Below are 19,267 nucleotides of genomic sequence, written 5' to 3'. Positions count from 1 at the left end.
GCGTATACATGGGCTGTGTTCAGTTAAATATTGCAGAAGTTCTTTTCACTGCCTCATCATATCCAGTTGTCCCTAGTATTTTCAGTTTCTTTTAGACAAAGGTCTTATATGAACCACAGATGAAAGATCATGCATAAACCACGTTTTTCTCTCAATGACAAAAATACAATTTCAATCATTTTTTTATTTTTCATTTTTTTTAATTTTAGGATAATCTTTTTTTTTGCATTTTTTATTTATGTTAATCACCATACATTACATCACTAGTTTTTGATGTAGTGTTCCATGATTCATTGTTTGCGTATAACACCCAGTGCTCCATTCAATACGTGTCCTCTTTAATACCCATCACCAGGCTAATCCATCCCCCCACCCCCCTCCCCTCTAGAACCCTCAGTTTGCTTCTCAGAGTCCATAGTCTCTCATGGTTCATTTTTTGTTTTAATCCGTTCTTAGTGACCCACATAGCTGGGAAAATGTTGCTGGATTTTTTTATGGTCCACCACGGAACTTTCTAAGTCTGTTAGAGGGATGATGCCTATCTTGGCTATATTATTTCCCACCTTGAGAAAAGGAGCATAGATGGAATATGTTTATTTCAGAAAATTGGCAGGAACTGGCTTTGAAGGAAAATTGGTTAAGCTGGAGATACAGCTGTAAGCTTTGTTCCCCTTCTTCTCCCCTGAGGAAGTAGACACAGAAGCACGTATTCAGGAAGTGCTGGCTCAGGGAGTCATTCATGCTTTCACCAGGCAGACCTCATGGTGACATCCGTAGGGCTTCATAGGAGGCTCATACCCAGTGTAGAAGTAGAAGTCACTCTGTCAGGTGTCTGTGTCCTCCGAGGTGGTATGCAGCTGGGCCACATGAGCTACATAGTAAGCTTCCTTGACATAATCACCAAACTGCAGGGAAGAGACATTGATGCTTTCCCTGTCCTCCATCTCAATGCTGCCATCAGTAGGAACTGGGCAGGTTGTTCTGGAGCTGGTTTGGAATCTGAAACCAGACTTTGAATTTCTTCCATAGGGAGCCATCTTCACTGGGGAAACACAGCAAAAGAAATAGGAACTGTCATCCCCATGCGGATTCCCTTGTCACTGGTGCCTCCCACATACTTCACGACTTTGGGCATTTCTTCCCTTAGAGCCTCACCCACAGGCTGATCTGTCACTTTCCCTATGGCAAACCTTCCTCCTTCACAGGTCCTTTCCTTATAGGAGACTTTTTCCTTGCCCCCTTTGCTCAGGACCTGCCAAGGCCACGTCTTTATGCTTTCAAACAGCAAGTTCTTGGTCATGCCCAAATGATGTGGCTGTAGCACTCTGGACGCACCAGTGGACCATCCAATTCTCTTTTTTCATGTTTTCTTGATGCATAAAATAATAAACTCAAACTTTCCTTTTTCTGACAGATTATATGTTACTATAGTCATCAGTAATACAACCAGCAGCACTTAACTTACAACGTGTTTTCCAGTAAAACCACATTACTTAAAAATAATGAAAACAGAAGTTAAGAGAAAAAAAATACGCAGGGAGGCAAAACATGGGGTAATCAAACATGTGTATCTGGGAGGGAAATTCTCACTGAGACATGAAGGGAAATAAGGTCTTCCCAGTCTGTTTAATTTTTTAAATTCTGCCCCATATCAAGTCCAATGGATTTTCAGCTTCTGTTGTACATATTCTTTAACCCTTAGGAAATTGGGGTATGTATCCATGGTAAAGCAGATAATGTTGATGTAGTTAACACTGAAGCTACTTTGCTGGAGTACTATAAGTAGGTAAATAAGGCAAAGATAAGAGTTCAGACTAGCAAGTACTTTTTCTTTTTTTTAACATATAATGTATTATTTGTTTCAGATGTACAGATCTGTGATTCATCAGTCTTACACAATTCACAGCACTCACCATAGCACATACCCTCCCCAATGTCCATCACCCAGCCACCCCATCCCTCCCACCCCCACCACTCCAGCAACCCTCAGTTTGTTTCCTGAGATTAAGAATTCCTCATATTGGGGTGCCTGGGTGGCTCAGTCGTTAAGCATCTGCCTTCGGCTCAGGTCATGATCCCAGGGTCCTGGGATCGAGCCCCGCATTGGGCTCCCTGCTCCGCGGGAGGCCTGCTTCTCCCTCTCCCACTCCCCCTGCTTGTGTTCCCTCTCTCAGTATCTCTCTCTCTGTCAAATAAATAAATAAAATCTTAAAAAAAAAAAAAGAATTCCTCATATCAATGAGATCATATGATACGTGTCTTTCTCTGATTGATTCATTTTGCTCAGCATAATAGCCTCTAGTTCCCTCCACGTTGTTGCAAATGGCAAGATTTCATTTTTTGGGTTTTTTTTTTTTTGATGGCTGCCTAATATTCCATTGTGTGTGTGTATATATATATACACACACCACATCTTCTTTATCCATTCATTTGTTGATGGACATCTTGGCTCTTTCCATAGTTTGGCTAATGTGGACATTGCTGCTATAAACATCGGGGTGCACATACCCTTTCAGATCACTACATTTGTATCTTTGGGGTAAATACCCAGTAGTGCAATTGCTGGGTCGTACGGTAGCTCTATGTTCAACTTTTTGAGGAACCTCCATACTGTTTTCCAGAGTGGCTGCACCAGCTTGCATTCCCACCAATGGCGTAGGAGGGTTTCCCTTTCTCCGCATCCTCGTCAACATCTGTCATTTCCTGACATGTTAATTTTAGCCATTCTGACTGGTATGAGGTGGTACCTCATTGAGGTTTTGATTTGGATTTCCCTGATGCCGAGTGATGTTGAGTACTTTTTCATGTGTCTGTTGGCCATTTGGATGTCTTCTTTGGAAAAGTGTCTGTTCATGTCTTCTGCCCATTTCTTGATTGGATCATTTGTTCTTTGGGTGTTGAGTTTGATAAGTTCTTTATAGATTTTGGATACTAGCCCTCTATCTGATATGTCATTTGCAAATATCTTCTCCCTTTCTGTCAGTTGTCTTTTGGTTTTATTGACTGTTTCCTTTGCAGACTAGCAAGTACTTTACCATGCTAAGATATTTGTATCTACCCCTTATGCATATGAAGAACCAGTGAAGGATTTTGAGCAGAAAAGGAACTTAACCATATTTGACATTTGAGAATTTAACATCAGATTCAGCAGGAAATATAAAACTGTCTAGGGAAGAAATTTGAGTCATGGAGTTTGTTAGCAGAGTAAAAAATGAAGGGCTCATTCTTGGCAGCAGATCAGTAATAGTTGGGGGGGAGAAGCCCATAAACGAATTGCAAACTTAGACCATAGGCCCTGCAAAAATAATTTACTAAAGTATTTACTAATTTTAGTTTCATTAATTTTTATAGAGTGCTTACTATAAATCTTGCACCTAAGAATATAGTGCTATTAAAGTGTAAAATAGTGAAGTATTTTATCTTGTCAAGGAGATGAGGAAAGTGACTGCTGCTGAGAAAGAACAGGGAGGGTTCACTGAGGTGAAGAAGGAAAGGGAGGGTATTTCAAACTGTAGGAGCAACCTGAGCAATTCCAGTGGCAGGATAGGGCTTGGCAAGTGTGAGAAACTGGTTTAAGTCCAATAGTGAATTCAGAAGACAGAAAAGAGGGTTCAAGGGTTCATGGTGTGAGGGGAGACTGAAGACATGGCTAAGGGCTGCACTGGGAAGAATGCCATAGACCATGTGAAGAATTCCTCTTTTAATGCAATAGGATTTGGACATTCAACCACCTTTGCATTGGTTTTACTTGCTTTTCTTGAGTGCTTTTAAGAAAGATCTAGGACAAATATTTTTCCTCACAACCTTGGAATATTTGAAGTTAAAACCCTTTCTGTCTTAGAGTGGAAAAGAAAAAAAATCATATTTTGATTTGGGGGAGATGTCAAAAAATGTTTCTGGTTGTCCTTGCCTTCCTGTCCTCCCAGTGGAAAGAAAAAAGATGTGGACCTAGGGATCCTAGAATTGATGGGGGGGGGGGGACAGAGGAGGCAGGAAGTGTTAGATTGTAATGATTGGGAAACCTGAACAGCGTAATGAGAAAAACTAGAGGACCCAGAAGGAAATAAGTGAAAGGGGCTTGTGACACATATTCATTTGCATGAGGCCTTCTCAATAACTCAGGATCACTGATCAGAACTACAAATGGGCCCATCTGATTTTTATCCATGCCATGGGATGTGCATAACCATTTTTGGCTACCATTTATGGCCATCCTAGAGTGCGTACCCCCAAGATCTCTAGCATGCTTTAGGGAGGAACATTCTCTATACATTAGAGGGCTGGGATTGAGCTGAACCAGTCTGAGATTACTAGACTGGAATAGTAATTACTTCATTTTTGCTAAGAACAATGAGAAGGCAATAGATAGTCTTAATATATTTGTATTTTAAAGCAGCACTCTGGCTGCAGAATGTGGAATAATAGATTCTGGGAAGAATGCACACAGCATTTGCTGACTATTGTAATGGGCTTGTCTACAGATTGTGTACCATTGATGTAACAGTGGAAATGGAAAAAAAAAACATTTTGGATATGAAAGGATTATTAGGTCACTTAAAAAATTATAGCTTATTGATTGGATATTGAAGATGAGAAGTGAGCATTGAGCCAAAGGATTCCAAGTCATCTGAAGAGGAAAACTTATCAGTGTGGTCTTCACAAGTTGAATAGAAAGTTAAAAAAAATATCTATGCTGTCCATCAGGAAGTTGCAAATGTAGATCTGAAACAGTTAAAAGTTGGAGGTTCGTGATTTACATCATTTGCAGAGGATCATCAACAAAACATAGTAGGGGTCAGTTGATAGAATTTACAGTTTCATCTAGTATTCAAAATACTGCAGGATAGGGGTGCCTGGGTGGCTCAGTTGGTTAAGCGACTGCCCCCGTGTCAGGCTCCTTGCTCAACAGGGAGCCTGCTTCTTCCTCTCCCTTTGCCTGCTACTCCGCCTGTTTGTGCTCTCTCGTTCTCTGTCAAATAAATAAATAAAATCTTTAAAAAACATACTGCAGGATAAGTAATATCAGGGCACCAATTTATGGATGAGAAAAGCAAGGCTCAGAGTGTAATTTGCATAGGATCTGATTTCAAAATTTGCTTCCTTTAATTACTATCATTTTCTGTCTCTGAATGGATGAGCTTGCAAAACAAAGATAAGACTCTCCAGCAAAGGAGAATGAAAAAGAGGACTGAGAACCATATGAAGAAAGCTAGAAACTGAAGTACTTTTGAAGTCAATGGTGGAGATTTAATGGTTTTGAATATTGGTGTTAATGGAGTTTGTTAACCTTGTAGAGTACCCCAAAGATGTGTAGGATGAGGAATTGAAAACAAGTTATTTTCATGGTTATTCAATAAACTTTGTTGAGCAAGTAATCTGTGCCAGGTACTCCTCCAGATGCTGTGAATAGAATAGTGAACAAAACAGAAAAATCACCTTTCTAATAGTAATTAAATTCTGGTAGGACATAGACCATAAACATTCATGCAGTTTAAGACCATGATTTGACATTTAACAATGAGGCACTCACTGCAGTTACCAAAGAGAAGTAGTCTCTGGGGTGGAAGCCAAATAGCCATGAGTTGAAGAATTTAGAGGAGGTAATGCTGGAGTGGGATAAGGGGGACATGATTATTGCTGTGCCTAGTGTTAGGAGAAAGGATATATTATACAGGTTGCTGAGGTATGTTGATAGCATGTTCAAAAACCAGACTAAGATGGGACTAGATACATTTGAGGGGTTCTTGGATATGTATGACCTCCTCTTATGCAGCTTCCAACTAACAGGTTAAAGTAGAATTTTTTAAAACTAACATACAGTGTTAATTTTAGGTGTATAATGTATTGATTAAACAATTCTATACATTACTTAGTGTTCACCACAATAAGCGTAGTCACCATACTACATTACTAATTAATTCCCTATGCTGTACTTTATATCTCCATGATTTATAACTGGAGGTTTGTTCTTCTTGATCCCCTTTATTTCACCCATCCCCAACTCACCTCCCCTCTGCCAACCACCAGTTCTCAATTTGAATCTGTTGCTTTTTTCTGTCTCGTTTGTTTTGTTTTGTTTTTAGATTCCACATATAAGTGAAATCATGGTATTTGTCTTTCTCTGACTTATTTCATCTTAGCATAATAACCTCTAGCTCATCCATGCTGTTGCAAATGGCAAGATTTCATTCTTTATGGCTGAGTAATATTCCATTGTATATATACCACATCTTTATTCACTCATTTATGGATGCTTCTGTATCTTGGCTATTATAAATCATGCTACAATGAACATCGGGATGCAAATATCTTTTTAAATTAAGTGTTTTCACTTTCTTTTTTTTCAGATTTATTTATTTGAGGGGGAAGGAGGGGCAGAGAGAAAGGGAGAGAAATTCTCGAGCAGACTCCCCGCTGAGTGTAGAGCTCAGTGTGCAGCTTGATCCCAGGACCCTGAGATCATGACCTGAGCCAAAATCAAGAGTCAGCCGCTTAACCGACTAAACCACCCAGGTGCCCCAGTGTTTTCATTTTCTTTGAGTGTACACCCACTAGTGGAATTACTGGATCATATGGTAGTCCTATTTTTAATTATTTTTTGAGGAATCTCTATACTGCTTTCCACGTAGCTGCACCACTTTACATCCCCACCAACAGTGCAGGAGGGTTCCTTTTTCTCCACATCCTCGCCAACACTTCCTTTTTTGATTCCAGGCATTCAGGCACATGTAAGGTGATATCTTACTATGGTTTAGATTTGCATTTCCCTGGCGATTAGTGATAGAATGGAAATTTTAAGTACTGGTTTTCTAAATTCAGTGTTCTTTGGAAGAACTTGGAAGGCTTATAAAACACAGTGCTGGATTCACTCCAGGTTTTAGATTCAGTAGATCTGGGGTGGGGCCCAAGAATTTTCATTTCTAATGGGTTCCCAGGTAATGCTGAGGCTGCTGGTTGGTGGACGACACTTTAAGAATAACTGCCTTGGGCGCCTGGGTGGCTCAGTTGGTTGAGCGACTGCCTTCGGCTCAGGTCATGATCCTGGAGTCCCTGGATCGAGTCCCGCATCGGGGTCCCTGCTCGGCGAGGAGCCTGCTTCTCCCTCTAACCCTCCCCATCTCATGTACTCTCTCTCTCTCTCATTCTCGCTGTCTCAAATAAATAAAAAAAAAAAAAAAAAAAAAGAATAACTGCCTTAAGTAAGAGTAGATTTTGTAAATAATCAGAATAGTCCAGACCTTAATGACATTCCTCGTTCTTTCTCCCAGCCAGTTCTTAATCACAGGCAACCAGAAACTCTGAGCTAACCTGGGAAGTTATGTTCTTATTTAATTTTTAGAAAGCTGAATATAAATGTCCAACAGGCGGGTTTGCTCCATCCCTGAAAAAGTCCCTGTGTCTCATCATAATACAGGTTCCACACACATTGCAAAATGCCAATTTTGCTACCAAGGAGCAAGTTCTTAAAAGTGCATTTCACAGAATATAGAAAACAACCAATTAAACTTTTCTCACAGCAGGACGTCCCTTTAAAATACTCTAATCATGAAGAATCACTTGTATTCCTCCAAAAAGTTGGGTTATGACTAATATTAACTTAAGGTGTGAGATTTTAACATTTGCTTTCTTGTGAAGTTATTAGCTTTGTTTTTGTTTGTTTGTTTGTTTTTAGTAAATGTTCTCATTGCACTCACAAACTATACCTATTAGAAGCAGCTTGCTCTGTTCAGATTATTCCAATAATACACTGGCTGGTCTCCCAAGCTCCTCCTCCATTTGTGAATGCTTCCTTGACCCTTGTACCATTTTTGTACACATTTTAGTTTTTCTGTTGCCATTTAACTCTGGTTAGATTCTTCTTTCAGGTCAAAGCTTAAATGGCATTTAATTCAGTGAGCTCTGTCTTACTACTCCCTTTTGCTAGGTCCAGATTCCTTTGTTATAAGTGCACACTGGTCATTGATTTTTTTGTTTATATTGAAGGAACTATATATAAAAACTTAGAAGTGTGTATGTATAAATACAAATATATATGTGGGGATACATAAAATACACAAATTAAAGGTATACATATCAATATATTTTCTGGAAGTTACTGTACTTATATACCAGCAGCACCTACATCAAGAATTAGGATATTACCAGAACACCATCTGCCATCTTGTGTCCCATTAAAGATCTGTACAGGAAGTTTTAGTGACCTCAGTTCCATGCACCTGTAGACCTATTCTCTGCCCTTCACTAGAAGGCAGTTCTAGGCTTTCCCATTGAATGTATTTCCTGAATCATGGATGACCTTTTTAGAGATTCTAGACCCCAGCCTGGGACAGAATGAACATGGGCTGTGGAGTCAACAAGAAAAGTGCATTAAGCTCTTAGAGCCATGGTACCCTCTCAGAAGACCTGGAGTTTAAAAACTCTACTTTATGGGACTTTTGTAGAATTATGATACTGAATATGTAAAGCACCCAGCACAAAATCGGCACTATTTAAATACTAATTATTTTTTCTACTGCTTTCTGGTGTAAAGAAGATTCTCTATTCTTCCGTAATTCTGCCAGATATTTCTGTTCTTGGTCTTGAATTCTCTGCCATCTTAAGGAGATGGAAGATATTTTCTTATAGGACATATACAGGATTCTTTTTGACCATCTATTAAAATCATCCACAATTCTGTGTGGTAGGAGCCAAGTATGGCTGGTCAATTTATATTATCTCCAGTCTTCATAATCTTGCTTGAAGGTAGATATAATTATCTCAGAGATGTTAAGTGATTTTTCAAGTGGAGAGAGCTCAAACTCTCAAAAGTAGGATTCACATTTAGGTACTTGTCATTCCTCCAAGCCTCACTGTTTCTGTGTGCATTGTGTCATATGGAGGTTGGGTGCCCATGAGAAGAAACGCTGGAATGAAATCGAGAAAAACAGTCATTTATGTGATGCTCTATTACAAATTGGTAAGAATTCATGTTTTTAAAAAGATTTTGATTATAATTGTACCTTTCCATTTTAACTTGCTTATCTGTGTTGTAAAAATTTAAGCAATGCTTACATAATCTCTAACTGAAATCAAATGGTGGTATTACATTTGCTGTATGCATAGAGCAAAATACTTCACACCTAGAAGAATATTGCATTTGTCAATTCCATACTATCTCTGAAGGAATAGAATGATTATGTGAATAAGTTATGTGGGTAAAACATCTTTTCAAACATTGACTTCTAATGTCTACACTCCATTCCAGCTCTGCTGTATCATGCATCTCAGTAGAAAGATAAACTTTTAGTACAAGTAGCCATCCAGTCCACAATTTTAATAAAATTGTAGTTGATAAATATCTTCAAACAGGCATATTGCTGTGTATGTCAAGAGCACTGTGATTCAGTGTATGTGGTTTTGATGTATTGAGTTTCTGTACCTGAATGTTGTATATCGGTGAGCATAATAATTTCACAGTGGTTTTGAAACAGTACAAGACTAATACTGCAGGTCTTCCTGCTCCTTGCTGTGTGTTCAGTTTTCATGTTTAACTGAAATCTTAATAGTGCCAAAGATTTTAACTTAGTTTATTAAAATTTTGAATGAAGATAGATATTAAATATGTACAAACACTATGAAAGAGGTTTATAGTCCCCTGATTTTCTAGTTATTATGATATGAACTGGATTTTGTAAGATGAGTATTATATTAATAGAAATCTACATGAAAATAGTATTCTTGGGGCACCTGGGGGGCTCGGTCACTTAAGTGTCTGCCTTCAGCTCAGGTCATGATCCCGTGGTCCTGGGATGGAGCCACATGCCAGACTCCCTGCTAGCAGGGAGTCTGCTTCTCCCTCCCCCCACCTCCCTCATGTGTACGTGCGTTCTCTTCTCTCGAATAAATAAAATCATTTTAAAAAATAGTATTCTTTCTTTGAAAATAGTATTCTTAATTATGAAATTCTAATCCTATATTTTTAAAATGTACTATTTCAATTTTATATAATTTAGGTTTTCAAAAGGACCAACTGCTATTTTACATTTTAGATTTTCTTGGTGGGACATGAATATAAATAGGATATAACATCTGCAACTTGTGAGCAAATACCAAATGAAGTAATCTGAAATTTTCTGGAATGGTTGATTTGAATACATTATGAACTTTTTTTCTGAAAGTAAAAATTCTTAAGACGACCTCTTTTGCTTTAATTATTCTACAAATAGGTTGAAGGGAAAAACGTAAAGTCAAATGATTAAGAGTATTATTGAGAATTTTTTACCCTGATTTTTCTTATAGGTTACCTCATGTGTTTTAATAAAACATGCAATAAATGAATGCCTATTTGGTCTTGATACTAGTAATAGATAAACTTCAGATGATTCTTTTTAATCTCTAAAGTTCAAATATAGTATGAGAGATCTAACATATGACATATAGGATTCTCAGGATGAAATTGTAAGCATCTCTTGCTAATCCTCAAAGTTCAAAATAACCTCTTATATGATAGTTGATGCACTAATCTCTGATATCTGCTAGAGGTAAGGAATAACTAAAGAAAAATGCCTCTGTAATGTTGTTGTATAATTTATCCAATCCATTTCATAGAGTTTTAATTAGTATCTATTTGGCAGAGTGTGATGAAAAATAAAGACAAGGTTCTTGGCTTCATGGAATTCATAGCTGGTAGGTTATGCAAACATGCAACAGAAAATCACATAAATTATTTCAGTGCACTTGCTAAATACTACATGAAGAAAAAATAAAATAACAGGGAACCCCCTAAATAGCCTAGAGAGTCAGGCACAGATTTCTAGAATTGAAAGATGTAATCTCAGACGATCTGAAAGGTGATGCAAGATTTTCAAGGCTAGAAGGAATGGGGAAAGCTTCTTGATAGAGGGATATATATATAGGCAGTGTTCTGAGGGGAGAAATGAGGATTTATTTCAAATAAAGACATGGAGACTGAGGTAGCTAAAACAGAGTTGCAAGAGTTCATTAAATTGAAACTGAGCAGCTAGGTGGTGGTGAATACAGTGGGTTTTTGTCAGTTAGGTTAAAGATTTTAAAAGCTATCCTAAGACCAGTGGGAAGGCAAAGCATATTGAGGAGAGAATTGGCCTGATCAGATGTACAAGTCTGACTTTTTTTTTTTCAAGATAATTATAGGTTCTCTGTAACCAATGGTAAAGTTAGAACAAGGAGAAGACATAGGAAGACAGGCTTTTAGAGGCCACTGAAGTTGTATGGGTAACAGTGTTAGCTTGGCCTGATTATAATGAATTATATTGCAAAGGGAGAGAAGTAAACAGATTTGAGGTACAATCAGATAAAAAGTGGGACTCACTGATTGGCTAGAGGAGAGAATCAGTTATGAAGGTTATTGAGGATAATAGCAAGTAATGAGGCTATCAGTGGAGAAAGGAAACATTGGAGGAAGGATGGATGGGGTGGGGAAGGGAGATGATTATTCAATTTGGACAGATTGTAAGATGCCTGAGAGTTATCCAAGTGGAAATGCTGAATAAGCAGTCAGATATGTGTGCATAGGACTTAATAATGAGGTCTCACCTATAGTTAAATTTGGAGTTCATTGGCATTGTAGGGGAAGAAAAATTTTTGTCTTCTAAGTTCTTCTGAGAAAAACAGGAGTTTATTAACATGTTTATATCATGTATAGGTGGGAAGATACCCAGGGGGAAATAAGTAACTCAAAAGGGTGTTTAAGATTCAGGTTTAAATATCATCTTAACAGGGAAAAGAGGGGAGTGTTGAAGGCCTTTTAGGGGAGAGTCCATGAATTTAGGATGAACAGGTCCTTAGAATAGTTGGGAGGTGTGGTAGTTTGTGATAATTTGTGACAAATCTTATCTGGGTGTAGTGTTAATTTCTAGTCTATTCTGATGAGTCAACCTCCCTTGGTTAATAAAACTCATTCTCAGGAAGTGGACCTATGACAATTGAGCTCCATTTGGAGAATTCATTTTGAGGAAGGGGAGTTCAGAGAAAACCTCTACCATCATTTGCTGTTTTTAGGTAACTGCATCTCAAAATAGTGCCAAAGTGTCCTATTTGGGGTAGTACATTCTGCGACCCTTCAATATATAGACTACTTTTTATTCCATGGGAGGAGATGTGATTCCTTACAAGGATAGTATAGTTTTAAAAGAGAAGAGAGGATAGGATAAGGCCCCAAGGAACTCCTGTATTTAAAGTTTTAGCAGAAATGGAGAAACTAGGAAGGGTATAAAGAAGGAAGAATTGGGGTTATAAATAAACTATGAAAAGTGGAGTAACTTAGAAGCTAAACTGTCTCACAGTGGAGGGAGTAGTCAACAGAGTCCAATTACTGTTTTTGCATGTTTGATGTCATTGGTGACTTGGGCAGGAGAAGTCACACTGATTTCATTGGCCTATGAATCAGTTGAGTTGTGGAAGTTGAGTTGTGGAGTATAGGGAAGAGAATAGTAGTTACAAAGAGGAACACAGGCTTTGGAAGAAATTTTTATGGAAGGTACTAAATTATGGTTTAAATGATAACTGGAAGGATGCACACAAAAAGAGTTTAAAGATATGAGGAGGGGCCAAGCACATTTGTCATATACAGTTCCTGAGAAGGGAGCAAAGAAGGGATGAAAGTGGTATGGATGAATAGAGGAATGCATTTCGAATGAGCACCTGTTATAGGAAGGATACTTCCTGTAGGTGATAGGAGGAAAAGTGGAGATGAAAAGCTATTAATGGTGGTAGTTTTATATATTTAATGTTTCTGAGTTTTCTAATGTTTTTGCTTTGGTTCTTCGTGCAAAGACATGATCACCTTTAGTATGTCTGGACCATAAACAACATGGGTTGGTAATGAGAGGTAATGCTTAAAATGTTGGAGTATGGAAGAAAATTAAAGGAATTTATGTGGGGAATAGAATACTGATGAAATTTATGTTTCAGAAACATTCCTCTGGCAATGACAGAGAACGGATTTAAGGTGACAAATCTGGAAGTAAAGCAAACAGAATAATTTTCATAAAGATTGTTGCTGATGCCCCTATTCTTACTCTCACCTCCCTCCATATCCCACGCACATAGAGTCACTTGTGTTTCCTTCTCATTGGCCAGAAAGAATCGTTCAAGGTTTGACTAGTACTGTCTCATATCTGAGTGGTAGTGATGTTAACAGTAGTGCCTCTGATCCTCCTCTTTATGCCACCATGTACGCTCGTGTGGGGTTGGCTAGCCCAGTGCACAGTAGGAATTCTTAACACACTGTCAGGTGTTCTGCTGGCTTTGTACCAGGCACTGAGGTTGGCATAAAGTGGTGAGCCAAAATGAAAAGATGATTTAAATAACTGTTCCTTTAAGAAGTAGACATGGTCATTGTTTCAAGATGCATGGTAAGGTGTTCCTAATCACTTCAATTTTTTTAATTCTGTTCAGTATAATGAGATAGCAAGCATTTAGTAGATAATCCCCCACTACCTAGCAAAAGAACAAATGGAGTGGCATATTTTATCCGTGCACAGTTAGTGGTGAACTTGAGCTCCTCCACATGTTTGTCTTTAAGGCACCAAAGGTGAAGACTGAGAATTGTACCATTTATCTTGGACTTTGAAACAGTAGCGCATAGAATATATATCCCAACAGCAGTGCACATAAAATAGCTAACCACCCAGGACTATTCTTACATATCTATGGTAAACTTTTTTTTTTTTTTCTTTTTTGGCTGCTAAAGGAATGTGGCTAAGCAGTTTACATTATTGTGCTGGATAATTATATCAAAACTATTAAATTCCTTGCATATTCTCATTATGTATAAATTCTGCCCACTACCCAAGAAAACCTACGAAGCATTAAAGCATCTTTTTCAGAAGCCAAATTTTGTCTTCTGGGTAGTACCACTTGATCAAAATGTGTTGCCGACACTTGCTAGAAAGCTAAGAAGTTTTTAAATCACTGTCTGTATATGGGAAAACCAAACCATATCTATTAAAGCAAATAAGTAGAGCAATTTTTATTAAACTTGATTTTCTCACTGGCCTGGAAAATACCAATAACACACACATTTACAGAGAAACACTCAGAAAGAGGCTCTATCCCCAATAGTCAGTCGATGGAAAATCTCTTGTCTGCAACAATAGCCACTTTGTAAAGCCTTTTCCATATCCTTACTATTTTTTCAGGCGAACTTAATCTGGCAACATGAAACACCAGTGCACATTCTGGAGAAATACTTTAAGAACTGCCCTTGGAACAGTGGTGTGGAACGAACTCCATGCACAGCAAATGAAATATGTCTCATTTTTTTTTTAAGATTTTATTTATTTATTTGACAGAGAGAGACACAAGCAGGGGGAGGGGAGAGGGAGAAGCAGGCCTCCCGCAGAGCAGGGAGCCCGATGCGAGGCTCGATCCCAGGACCCTGAGATCATGACCTGAGCCGGAGGCAGACGCTTAACGACTGAGCCACCCAGGCGCCCCGAAATGTGTCTCATTTTACCTCCAGTAATACTTCCCTCAATAAGATTTACTGTGAAATTATAATTGCTTTTTGAATGAAATGATTGCTGCACAACACATATAAAACTCAGAACTAATTTTGGATGTGTTGAAACTCTCCAATAATTTATTTTGGTAGATCATTGGATTTAACTTTAAGACTATCAATTATGACAATTTTGGAACGTCAATTGATTATTCCAAGTCAGGCCATCTTGGTTCAAATATTGCCTTTGCCATTTGTTAATTTTTTGACCTTCAGGATATATAAACTCCCCTTGTCTTGGTTTCCTCATCTATAAAATGAGACTAATGCTAGTAGCTAACTTATCTATCTAAGCATTAATTTGAGCATTATAAAGCTAATATGTGTCAAAGGCTTAAATCAAGGCCAAGCACATGATAAACACATGTGTTTCATTGTCACATTTATGAACCTGTTTTAGTGAAACTATTTCTGCTCTGTAATTGTAATCTAATCTTACAAGGTAAGAGTGAATATGGCTGAGTTCAGAATTTTTCCTCTATTACTAAATAAGATGAAAATTCCAATCAGTAAAAATTGTTTCTGAATAGAGTTTTAACTAAATTGAATTCTTTCTTTGCTGAAAGTTCAACTGATGTAATTCAGTTTTGAATGTCCTAATGCAATTATCTTGTTTACAAAAGGTTTACACAGGACATACAGCAGATTTGGTCAAAGTAATGGAATAGTTTCATTCTTCTGCAAGACTCTGAATATACACACAGTGAGGAAGGGAAGTGCATTAGGAATCTAGGGACAGAATTCAATGCTAAATAGTAATTGAAAAAGATGTGTTGCTTGGAAACTGCAGAGAACACTTTTGTTTCAAGTGAAGGGTAATACAAATCATGCATTAAAATAGTAGAACCTTTTTAAAATTTCAACAATGCAATTGATGAGTTTTAATAAGCTCTGACATATAACTTAGAATAGTTAGAATAGTGCATTTCAATCATACAGATGGTTCATTAAGATAACCACAGCATTGATAGATTTATACTGAGGTTTGGTTACATAACTTATGAGGCTTCAGGTTATGGTTGCATAAACTGGATTCAGATTAAGGGTAATGAAATATTCCTTCTAAGAATAATCACCCTTTCAGAAAAAACTGCAGCTAATCAGAGGTGTCATGCACCATTGAGTTTTGTGCGTAAGATTCGCTGTTTAATAGCTGTTTGGTGACATTTGCAATCGGATGCTGTTAATAAACAATGTAAGATGCTAATTTGTTACTTGGCAGGAGGAGTGAGTCCTTTTGCTCCATCCTAATTTCAAAACATGATGACCCTGAAAGTTAATGAAAATAAAGAGATCTACTCATTGTAAAAATCATAAGGCAGTGGCAATGACTACTCATCCTTTGTTTGGCTGTTTGAGGGATGAAATTCAAATACTTACAGACAAGGCCCCTGAATTGTGAGGTGTTCACTCCATCATTAGTTTCTCTCTCCTGAAGACTCATTATATGCAAGTCTTTTCCAATGGTCTTGAAAGTTCTTCCAGTTTGGAAACTAATTGATCTGCACATAGAACAATTTCTTAGGCCCTGATATTCTGGAAATCCATACTTTATTTGACCCAAAACTTAAGCTAATCTCTTCTTAGCAAACTACGACCCAGCACTAAGCTGCTTGTTTATGCGTTAGTCATCAGAAGTTGGTTTTAGCTCATTTTAAATAGATCATTTTATGTCAATCATAATTTAACAGAGGAAAAAACATTTATTGGATCCTATTGTACACCTTACTATATCTTAGTCTTTATTTTTTTTAATTTGAAATCAATTAACCAACAGATAGTACATCATTAGTTTTAGATGCACAATTGAGTAATTCATCAGTTGCATACAACACCCAGTGCTCATCACACCATGTGCCGTCCTTATGCCCAACACCAAATTACCCCATCTCCCTACCCACCTCCCCTCCAGCAACCCTCAGTCTGCTTCCTATAATTCAGAGTCTCTCATGGTTTGTCTCCCTCTCTGATGACTTCCCATGCAGTTTTCCCTCCCTTCCCCTATGATCCTCTGCGCTGTTTCTTATATTCCATGTATGAGTGAAATCGTGTGATAATTGTCTTTCTCTGATTGACTTATTTCACTCAGCATTATACCCTCCAGTTCCATCCATGTCAGTGTAAATGGTAAGTATTCATCCTTTCTGATGGCTGAGTAATATTCCATTGTATATATATATACCACATCTTCTTTATCCATTCATCTGTCAGTGGACATCTCAGCTCTTTCCGTAGTTTGGTTATTGTGGACATTGCTGCTATAAACATTTTAGCCTTTAAAAGCTCACAATGAACTGTAAGTTAGACATCAATAAAATCAATTTTATGGCAATTATCTACCATTAAAATTGTAGATATGCCCAGAAATTACTTTTGATGGATTTTGTTAACAAGAGACTGTGGGACCTTTTTCTCTATTAATAAAAATAATAGGGTTAAGAATGCATGTATAGGGCACCTGGGTGGCTCAGATGGTTAAGCGTCTGCCTTTGGCTCAGGTCACGATCCCAGAGTCCTGGGATCGAGTCCCGCATCAGGCTCCCTGCTCAGCAGGGAGCCTGCTTCTCCCTCTGCCTCTCTCTCTCTCTGATGAATAAATAAATTAAAAAAAAAAAAAAGAATGCATGTATAAGGGTGGCTCAGTCAATTAAGTGTCCAACTCTTAATTTCAGCTCAGGTCATGATCTCAGGGTTGTGGGATTGGGCTCCGCACTGGGCATGGAGCCTGCTTGAGATTCTCTCTCTCCTTCTCTCTCTGCTCTCTCCCTCTCAAAAAAAAAAAAAAAAAATTAAAGAATGTGTGTATAATGGAAAGTTATAACTTTGGTATGAAATTGAGTAAGATTCAGAACTTAAGGGTAATACAAATGGTATAATTAAAACTATAAGAGTAATTATCTCTAAGACAAATTTTTATTACATATACTATACTAAAAATTTTTGAACTATCGTACCAATTTTTTTTGACCACCTATATTTCAGATTGGAAGATATTTCTGGCATTCTTCTATTAAACTTTAAATGGAAATGTTTTAACACTTGACAATAATGAAGAGTATAAACATTTATATAGTGATTTGTGGTAAATACTGTCATATTTTTTTCACTTGTGTTTCACAATTGAATACTATAACATTTGGGATAGACAAGGTTATTCTGAGATAACTAACATCGCAAAAAACCTTCCAGACTCAGAGGAACAAAGTCTTATTTCCTGCTCAAGCTAGAATATCCTGGAGGAGGAGGGAGTTCTGGTTGTAGTGTCTCAGGGGCCAGTCTGAGGGAGAAGTGAACATCTCAAATATTGATCTGTTGGAGTGAAAAGAGAAGTGGGGAAAGGAAGTCTTGCACCCACTATTAAATACTTCAAATATTAAATATTTGAAAGTTGTTAAGAGAGTAGATCTTAAAAGTTATCATGACAAGAAAAGTGAGTAACTATGTGGGGTGGTGGATATTAACTAAACTCCTTATAATCATTTCACAATATATACATATATGAAATCATTATGTTGTATACCCCAAACAAATACAAATCTTATGTGTTAATTGTATCTCAAAACTAGAAAAAAACAAACTGAGCTTTATGTGTGACATTCATCATTTCTTACGACTCATTGGCTAGAACTGATTTAACCATAGGGATATCAAGAAGTATAACCTATCTTTGTTCCTAGAAGGTAGAAGAACCAGAAATAAAGGTTGAATAACTCTGATAACCACCACTGCTGATAGGTTTTATTTTTAGCATTGTCTCACAGATAGAGACAAAAAAAGATGCTTAGGGAATTTATTTTATTTTTTTTAAAGACTTTATTTATTTATTTGAGAGAGAGAGAGAGAGCATGAGAAGGGGGAGGGTCAGAGGGAGAAGCAGACTCCCTGCCGAGCAGGGAGCCTGATGCGGGACTCGATCCCGAGACTCCAGGATCATGACCTGAGCCGAAGGCAGTCGCTTAACCATCTGAGCCACCCAGGCACCCAATGCTTAGGAAATTTAAAAGGCTTGTTCAAGATCACCTAGTAATTAAACTTGGGAACCTGAATTCAAATACATATTTGTAAACTCCAAATTCAGTGTTCTTTCCATTAAAATTTTGGCTATAACTGTATTCAATCGACATCTACTTCAAAAGTGTGTAGTGAATTTGTAACCATTAGTTTCTATATAACCAGACATACTTTTTTCTCTTGTTGCAGACCATTGTTTCAATGGCAACCATTAGTACATACTATAGAAATCTGATATGTAGCAAGCCTTTAAATGAACTTCTAAAAAAAAAAAAAGTCTACTCCAGTCTTCTCTTCTAGTTCAGGCACTTGGTATGATTTTCTACTTAACTACATACTTCAGGATTATCCTCAACTTTTCCCCTAAGGATCGCATTTCAGAAACGTGACTTCATCCATGCAGTTCTTTTCAGAGCTAGTGCTTTCTTTCAGGTGTAAAAGAAAAGTTGGACCACATACTTGTTTAAAACTTCAAGAAAGACTTTATTCAAGACTATTGCATTAGGGATCAAGCCTATTGCAATAGAGGAGAAGATTGATCTCTACTGAAACAAAAAGGTGGGAGAGTTTTAAGTGGGGGGTGGTGAGGATAAGCTGGTGGGGAAGTATGGCAGGACATGAGTGGGGAGGGTTGGTCAATGTGATCAAGCCCTTTGTGTTTGGTAATTGGTGCTTACTGAAGTAGGGCTCCCACCCTCCCATTAAGACTGGGAGGTAAGGACCCTCTCTTTGTTG

The 19,267-nt window shown here is 37.7% G+C and overlaps 1 pseudogene; it reads right to left on the bottom strand.

Moving 5' to 3' along the window:
• Positions 1 to 737: 737 nt before the first annotated feature.
• LOC123839264 (heme-binding protein 1-like) overlaps positions 738 to 19,267 on the bottom strand; it is a 93,457-nt pseudogene continuing 74,927 nt past the window's right edge.

This window comes from Mirounga angustirostris, unplaced genomic scaffold (genome assembly GCF_029215605.1).
Source record: "Mirounga angustirostris isolate CCGP_5_RB_7025 unplaced genomic scaffold, mMirAng1.0.hap1 SCAF_3, whole genome shotgun sequence".
NCBI classification, from domain to species: Eukaryota; Metazoa; Chordata; class Mammalia; order Carnivora; family Phocidae; genus Mirounga; species Mirounga angustirostris.
Note: the sequence above shows the minus strand (reverse complement) of the source record. Positions and strands in the feature narration are given on the sequence as shown.